The 8,208-nt window shown below is 43.1% G+C and overlaps 1 pseudogene; it reads left to right on the top strand.

Moving 5' to 3' along the window:
* Positions 1-479: 479 nt before the first annotated feature.
* On the top strand, positions 480-7,386 carry LOC137756434 (transcription factor A, mitochondrial pseudogene; annotated as a pseudogene).
* Positions 7,387-8,208: the final 822 nt, after the last annotated feature.

Raw genomic sequence — 8,208 nt, forward strand, 5'->3', positions numbered from 1 at the left:
AGAGGCTAGTTGATTCTGCCTCTGAGATGTCTTATTAACCACCTCTTCTTTCTCCACGCCATCCTCAGTGCTACAGGCTCTGCTTAGGCCCCATGATTTTTTGCTTGGACTGTTGCAGTAGCCTCCCGCTTGGACTCTCTCATTCCACTCTTGTCTTTGTCTAAACCATCTCCCAGACGGCAACCAGAGAGATTTAAGATGTATACGTGACAAGTTACTCTTCTGCTTAAAACCTTTCACTGTCTCAGCAGTATCTACAACCCCTTAGCATTTTATATGAGGTCCTCTGCAATCCTTTTCTAATAACCCAACACTTGAGCCCATCAACTGGCCATCCATGGAAGACAGTGGGGCCTGGGACAACTCAACTAGCGCTGGCTGCCCAAAATACTCCCTCTTGAGAGGAGGCCACACCGTCAGTAATGCTCATAGGCCCCTTGAGTATCATTAAAGAGAATTTTCAAAATTAAATTTGAATCATGTCCATTAAGGAGAGTAAGGTACAGCCACTCCAGGTCCCCTCCCCACAAGTATAAGGCCCAAAGAACTTCCCCCAGTTGTCCCACCCGAGCAATGGGCTGCCAGTAGATCTCCCTTGGGCTCAGGCTTCGGATGCCTTTGCTCACAGATTCCCACAGTTTATAATGCCCTTCTGTCTTTCAAGGCCCCGTGGAAATGTCACTTCCTCCTGTAAACCCTCCAGGATCGTCCATGAGAACCATTAACTCCTGCTCCACCATCACAGAATGTTACTTTTTCTGCTTTGCAATTCTTCCTGACTTAGGTAATCACTAGTTATGTATATGTCTTCCTTTCTCTCCTGCCTAGGCTAAGAATTTCTCAAAACCCACCCATAGCTGGCAGCAGAATGCCTGATCCAGAAGAGACATACAATTGGATGAAATGAATGAAGTCCTTCAACTTCACTGCATCTGAAGCCCTAAGTAGGTCCAGAAAGAATCCTAGGCAAAGCCTCGTATAATCACCACCTTCCCTTCACTAGGACATCTCCATCTTGACCCAGCCACATGAAACACGAACTGGTTAGTCAGCAGAGCATTGCAAAAGGACCAAAGCTTGTACTTCCCTTGCAAGTCAGACTGGTCTGTGGTACAATATGTGGTTGTGGAAGATATTACTGGTATAGTTCACATGACAATCCAGTGTAGAAAGATTTCACGGTGCCATAGAAAATAACTGAGTTTCCAAATGCAGATGTATCTCCTACTTTTGGGAAGCTTCAGACTCCTATTTGCTTCAGGCTACCCTTGGGCTCCATCCACATCCCTTCAGACCTTGTAAACCGTGTTATAAGGTATCCTTTTACAAAAGCAGGCATCTTGCTTTGTGTTGTTCTTGCACCATTTAATGCGTATTTGTTTGCTCTCCAGTTACATTACAAGATACACTCTGGCGCAGTTTCCTCATCCGTACAATGGGGACAAGAATCCTTGTCCTACTGAGTTTGCTGGGCTGTTAGGAGGTTCTGATGTAGTAATATTTATAGTATGTGTGAAAATGCAACTGTAGGATGCTTTTCCAGTGTAAGGTCTGTTTTATTATTACGTTTTTAAAACATTTACACTCTACCACTTAGGTATGTGTGTTTGAGATTTTTATTCACTAAGTCTGGGTTATTTTGACTAGAAATCAAAGCCTTTATTGTGAATCCCTGGGGATAATGCTTTAAATCATGGTTTCCCAAATTTGCCTGAAGAATTACCTGTCACTGTTGACTTAAAGAAAGACACACAATATAAGAGTTGTCAGTTTAAGTTTTATTTGGGGTCTTGCTGAGGACTGCAGCCCAGGAGGCAGCCATTCAGTTAGCTCTGAGGAAACTGCCCCAAAGAGGTAGGGGAGAAACCAGTTTATCCACGACTTTCGGCTAGGAAATGTGCGCAGTCAAGCATGCATTCTTGGTAAAAGATTATTGCTATTCACAAAGAACAGATACCTCAAGTTAATGATTTTAACTGTGCTTTCCTACGTATTAGAAGATGCAAGCATCTGGGGTCATTGAAATTCTTCCTGAGATATGCATCTAGCTATCCATGGGGCCTGCTTGTCCAAAGCACAGAGTGCCTCATCCTGTTTTTCATCCTGAATTCCTCTCAGCCGTACACTGTCCGTCAGCAAATGCAGTGGGTTACAACTTAACCCTTGTGGAACTGGGTGGTGAGCAACGCTCTTTGTTCTTCTTTGTTCACAGAGCCCTTGTTAAAAACAGATTTCCATGATGTCCACAAAAGAAAGCCACGAATTCAGAACTATCCTGACATTCAGAGCTTGGACAATTTTCTGATCCCCTTTGCTGTGCACTTCAGAAAGTACCTTTTCTTCTAGTTCAGACTTCGCTGGGGCTTCAGCACGTGTCTGTCTGATTTGTGAGCCCAGCTGCAGTAGCCTGTTCATTTTACAAAGCCTGCAACTTCATGAAGGTGTAGAAAACGAGCAGAGAATTTTAAGGAGGGTTGCCCATTTTCAGAGAATAAATAGTCCCTGCTTTCATATATTATTTGTACCTGAAAAACCAAAACAAAACAGATTTCCAGAACCTACCCAGACTTACTGAATAAAAATTTCCAGGTAAGATTCTGCTCCAACGATTCTAAAGTGTGGGCTTTTCCACACCACTGACCAACTGTCTGACACTGGCTGGGTGTCCTATAATTCAACTCCACTCTGGCACTCTCTACCCACAACTGAACTCCACTCTGACACTATCTACCCGGAGATAGTGTCAGATCCCACAGGTTAAGGGCTCAGTCTCACAAGACTGCCCTCCACTTCAGATATCAATCACAAGTCCAGGTTATCACCTGTACTTCTGACCAATTGGCTACAAATCAGAGGTCCCCATGACCCCCTCCTTTGGGTTTGATAAATTTGCTAGAGCAGCTCACAGAACTCAGGAAACCAGTGTACTCACTAGATTACTGATTTATTACAAAGGATATTAAAGAATATGAACCAATGGCCAGATGAGGAGATACATAGGGCGAGATCTTGAACAAAAGAGCTTCTGTCCTTGTGGAGTTTGGGGCCCAGCATGGTGGCACACGGAAGCATTCTGGTTCACCAACCTGAGGGTCCTCCAAACCCTGTCCTTTTGGGTCTTTATAGAGGCTTCATTACATAGGCGTGATTGACTAAATTATTGGCCACTGGTGACTGATTCAACCTGCAGCCCCTCTCCCCTCTGGAGGTCCCCATCCTTAGGGGTTTTCCAGAAGTCACTGCATTAACATAAACTCAGATGTGGTTGAAAGGGGTTTGTTAAGAATACCCAGACACCTTTATTGCTCTCATCACTTTGGATATTTCAAGAGTTTTAGGAGCTCTGTGCCAGAAATGGGGAGGAAAACCAAATATATATTTCTTATTATAAATCACAATATCGCACCAGGAGAAAAACAAGATCAACAGTATAATTAGGAACGACACCAGGTGATTCTAATCCTCAGAGAAACCTGGGAGACACTGCTCTTACCAGTTATTCACAGATCAGAATGAATTCATTTAGGATTCTTTCTGGGAAAGGCCTCTCAGATAAGGAGAAATCAAAACTGGAACAGATCCTGAGAGGAGGCTCCAGAAGGGCAGAAAAACTTCAGTTTGCGTCACAATTGTGCCCACAACTAGTAAAGCAAAACCTTCCCCTGGGTTTCCTTGTCCTTGCTCCAAGAGCCCAGAAACTGGCTTGAGGCTCTGTGGCCGGCAGCTAATCTGATTTCCCAGTGGAAGCCAAAAACAGGAGCCATTACTGTCTCCATCCAGTTGGTGATTTTCCAGGACTTTCTCAGTGCTCTGTGACCAAAACTCCCTTTAGAACCCTCTCTTCAGAGTTCCCCCAGCTTCCCAAGCAGACCTCTTTCCCAGCAGTTAAACACGGTATTGTCACTGTTTTCCTGTTTGTCTCTGAGGTGGCGAGAGCCGGACTCGGTCTTGAACACCTTCGCACCCCCTGGGCTGTGGCACTGTGCCTGATGTATTGTCGGTGCTTCTGTTGTGCTGACCTATGAAATTGTTTAATGTCTGCTTCACCGACTTGACTGGGAGGGGAGCCGAGGGGAGCCACAGTTCAATGCCGTATCCTCATGTCCTAGCCTCGAGACAGGCACAGAGTCATGGGTCGGCAAATGTTTGTTGAAGACCAAATGGTCTCCCTTTTGGTAGCGCCTATGTTAGCTACTTCGGGAGAGATGCAGGCTGCTAGGCACTGGCGCTGGTGATCCTGGGGCAGGGATTCAGGGAGAGCCCATTGCTCGTAGCCCTGATGTACGTGTGCTCCTTTTGACCTGAGCTGAGTTCGAGAAGGGCCTTTTGAAAAGAGTGGGGAATATGGCCTAGTTCTCCCAATACCTTGAGGCAAGCGCTGGGACTGGAAGATGTGGCTAAGACAGGATTGAACACCAACAAGGTTTCGGCTGCGTTCTCATCCGCTGACCATCCAGACACGTGGCAAATCCAGGCACACAAAGGCATTAAGGGCCGTACCGTTCACCCTAGATTGTTCAGCCATGTTCAGCTATATTGCATTGCTGTTCCATTTTGGAAACCTTTGCCCAGAGCTCCTCTCCTGTTCTTGCCATAGCTCATTTTGGAAAAAATTAAGCAATAAGGATCACAATTGCAGGCATTCGGTGGCAGGGCAGAAAGAGAATTTTAACTGCCTAGAGTACTTTTTGCAAAAGTAGGGACCGACTTCCGTTGTCCCACTAACTAGCTGTACGAACTCAGGCCAATCCTTTCTTCAGCCTGGGCCTCAAAACTCACCCATTTGTACAGTAAGGTGGATGGACTGCAGTGAGTCTGCGGCAGGCCTGGCCAGAAATCTTTGTTCAAGGTCCAGGAAATAGATTTTTCTCCTGCCCTGATTCCCCACCCCAACTTATAGAATCGACCACAGAAAAACTGTTCTGTGTTTCTCCTCCCCTCCACCCCACAACCCACATTATAAAAATAAAAGTTACTAAATTACTGATTAGTCAAGACCATTTATTGAATTACCTACTAGATGCCAATACTATGTACGAATGATTTTGTTTTATTCTTTAAATAGTAGGAACATTTTCCATGCTCCAGGAGCTTGAGATGGTCTCAGTGATACCAAGAGAAACCTATGACTTAGTGAGCCTGTGGGCAGAGCTAAGGATGGTTTGTACCTTCTGTTGTGGCAACCAGGGTACCTGTACTCTTTGCATCTCTTGGGTTACAACAGTTGCACAAGACTCTCTATTCACTATGCCAGAAAAAATTGACCAAGATAAGGAGATGGTCTTAGGCATAGTATTAAGGGGAAAGAGGTAAAAGTCAGGAATTCCTTTTGAAAATAGAAGGCAGCTGTGGAATGAGACATGTGAGGCCGAGTGCTTTACTAGAAGAAGCATGGAGTCATGAGCTATGGAAACTGGGGTAAGTTGCTTAACTTCTCTGAGGTCAGATCCTTCAGCTATGAAGCCTTCTTTCAGCTGATAGTCTGGATAGAGGAAATAATGCATGTTTGTAAAGAGCCTAGAACATAGAAGGAAGGCACTCAGTACGTTAGTTATTACTATGAAGAATCTGAGACCTGATAAAGAAAGAAAAGCCATGAGCCACTGAGACAGGTCACCTTTGTTATACAGATTCAAGGGGAGTCCATACTTATGATGGTGTAGCCCAGATACTGGCTTGGGGCATCCCCAATTCCAGCCCATGTCTCTGCACTCTCCAGAGGATTTCCGTGCTTTTACATCCTCACACTTCAATGCCTCCATGCTCTCGGACACTTGTGCCTGCCATTTTGGCTATCCCGTGTCTAACCCAGAGAGGCTTTGCCATTTCCTACAAGAAATCCAGATACTCAACATTTTCTAAATTTGGTAACTTGACTGAAAATGCTCAAGGTTGTCGGGGAGCTCCTACATCGTGTCCTGGGGAGCTGACTGCTTTCTTGTCTACACCCTTTCACTCTGTTCCATCCCAAAGCCTGTACTCCCCGTGACCCAACCCTTAACGCTTAGCTCCTCGACTTGTCTCATAAATGGTAGAGTGATCTGGGATTTTCTATCTAGTAATCTGGTGGGTGCTCAATGAAAATGTATTTATATTTAAAGCTTAAAACTGCACTAAAACTTTTGGGCCACCCTGTTGAGGGAACATGCCAAAGGGTGGCACTAAAATTTCATTAAGCATCCAAGATGTATAACTTGTAACACTCACCTACTTATCTACTCACTTTATGGGCAAACTTGGAAGGCAGACTGAACTAACACTGAAAACAATGTTGAGGTAAGCATGCATGCCACAGCACATCTGAGAACATGTCATCATAGAAGCGCAGATGATTTCAATGACTGGGACGGATAAGCCATGGCAGGGAGATCCTGCAGTAACACATACTTAAGATGTAGCTTGTATATAATTATACTTCACATCAGCCCATGTGATTTTGTACTTCAAAAGTGACCAACCCTATAATCCAGTTTTAAGTATTTTCCAAACGTCCACTGCAGAAGACAGGTGTACAGTACTGCAGCGCAGTGGTTTAAGAGCGTGGATAAAAAGCATTCCGATCCGGGTTAAAACCTCATCTTTGAGTGGCGGGCATGACAGCAAATTCGGGAGGGTTGCTCGCGGGTTCAAGTCGCCATTGCTGGGGTTGTTCTATTGCGCCAGTGGGGCGTGCTGAATGCTCTGGGAAAGCCAGGAGCGGACCTCTGCGCGGGCTGTGGCCATCGACTGCGCTCTCCCTTCAGTTTTTCGAATGTACCAAGTTGCTTTTCATCCAACATGAGTGGTTATCCAAGGAAGCCTATGACTTCATACGTTCGATTTTCTAAAGAACAGCTACCTATATTTAAAGCTCAGAACCCAGATGAGAAAAATTCAGAACTAATTTAAAAAATCGCCGAGCTACGGAGGGAGGAACATCCTGATTCAGAGAAAAAGATACACAAAGATGCTTACAGGGCAGAATGGCAGGCATACAAAGAAGAGATAAACAGAATTCAAGAACAACTAACTCCAAGTCAAATGGTATCTTTGGAAAAAGAAATCACGCAGAAACGTTTAAAAAAGAAAGCGTTAATAGAAAAGAGAGAGTTAACAATGCTTGGAAAACCGAAAGGACCTCGCTCAACTTACAACATTTTTATAGCTGAACGCTTTCAGGAACCTAAGGATGGTCCATCACAAGTAAAGCTGAAAACTGTAAGTGAAAACTGGAAAAATCTCTCTAGTTCTCTAAAGCAAGTATATACCCAACTTGCTAAAGATGAAAAAGTTCGTTATTGTAACGAAACGAAATCTTGAGAAGAACAAGTGGTTGAAGTTGGAAGAGATGATCTTATACGATGCTCAATGAAATACCCAGCAAAAAATGACCCTGAGAAGTATTAAAATAGAAGACTGAGTTACGTTTGTAATGGATAGACACAAGAAACCAATTAGGTCTCAATACCCAAAGCTGTTGTAAAATTAGAATGGATAAAGTTGGTAAACGTTTACATTTAATTCCTTTTCTGTAGTCCATGAACTTCTGCCAGCCAATTCAACACATTTTGTATTGGTGTCTTGCTTTGGAAAACCCAAACTGATAAGAGTTCATGTGGAATTTATTTTGTGTTTAGGAACTCTGAGCATCAAAATAATCCATGAAATGTAGCAGTGAATCATTTTACCTTTGATAAAGGTAAATCAGACTGTGAAGTTTTTTATACTCTATGACTATGGAAAGAATATTCTTGTTTCCTTATGTTATGGAGGCAGGAGTTTCCTATTCAAAAGTGTCTCAAAGTTTGTAGAAGCCATAGTGTTCTACGATATAATTGTGCATTTTTAAAAGAGCATCCAGAACTCATGTTGGTAAATTCCAAATCCTAAGTATAATTCATATTGTAGTCAGCGTTGATGGTCGTACATGCAAGGGATTTCTGGTGTCAGCTGCAACTTCTATAAAAGGGATAGAGAGATTTTTAAACCTTTTCCTCATTATCTTTTTTCCTAAATTAGAAACTAAAAAATTATGTACCAAATCTATGCATATTGTTTTATATTGCATAGAATAAAAATTTAAGTGTTTCCTAATTATGTTTTAAGGTGAAACATTCATTTTACAGCTTTCTGGGGTTTTTTTGTTTGTTTGTTTTTTAAAGTAGGGATTTGTATTCTGAATTATTTTTTCTCTTATGTGAGTATATTTATCTAGAAAGTAGAGAACTT

This window comes from Eschrichtius robustus, chromosome X (genome assembly GCF_028021215.1).
Source record: "Eschrichtius robustus isolate mEscRob2 chromosome X, mEscRob2.pri, whole genome shotgun sequence".
In the NCBI taxonomy this organism is placed as follows: Eukaryota; Metazoa; Chordata; class Mammalia; order Artiodactyla; family Eschrichtiidae; genus Eschrichtius; species Eschrichtius robustus.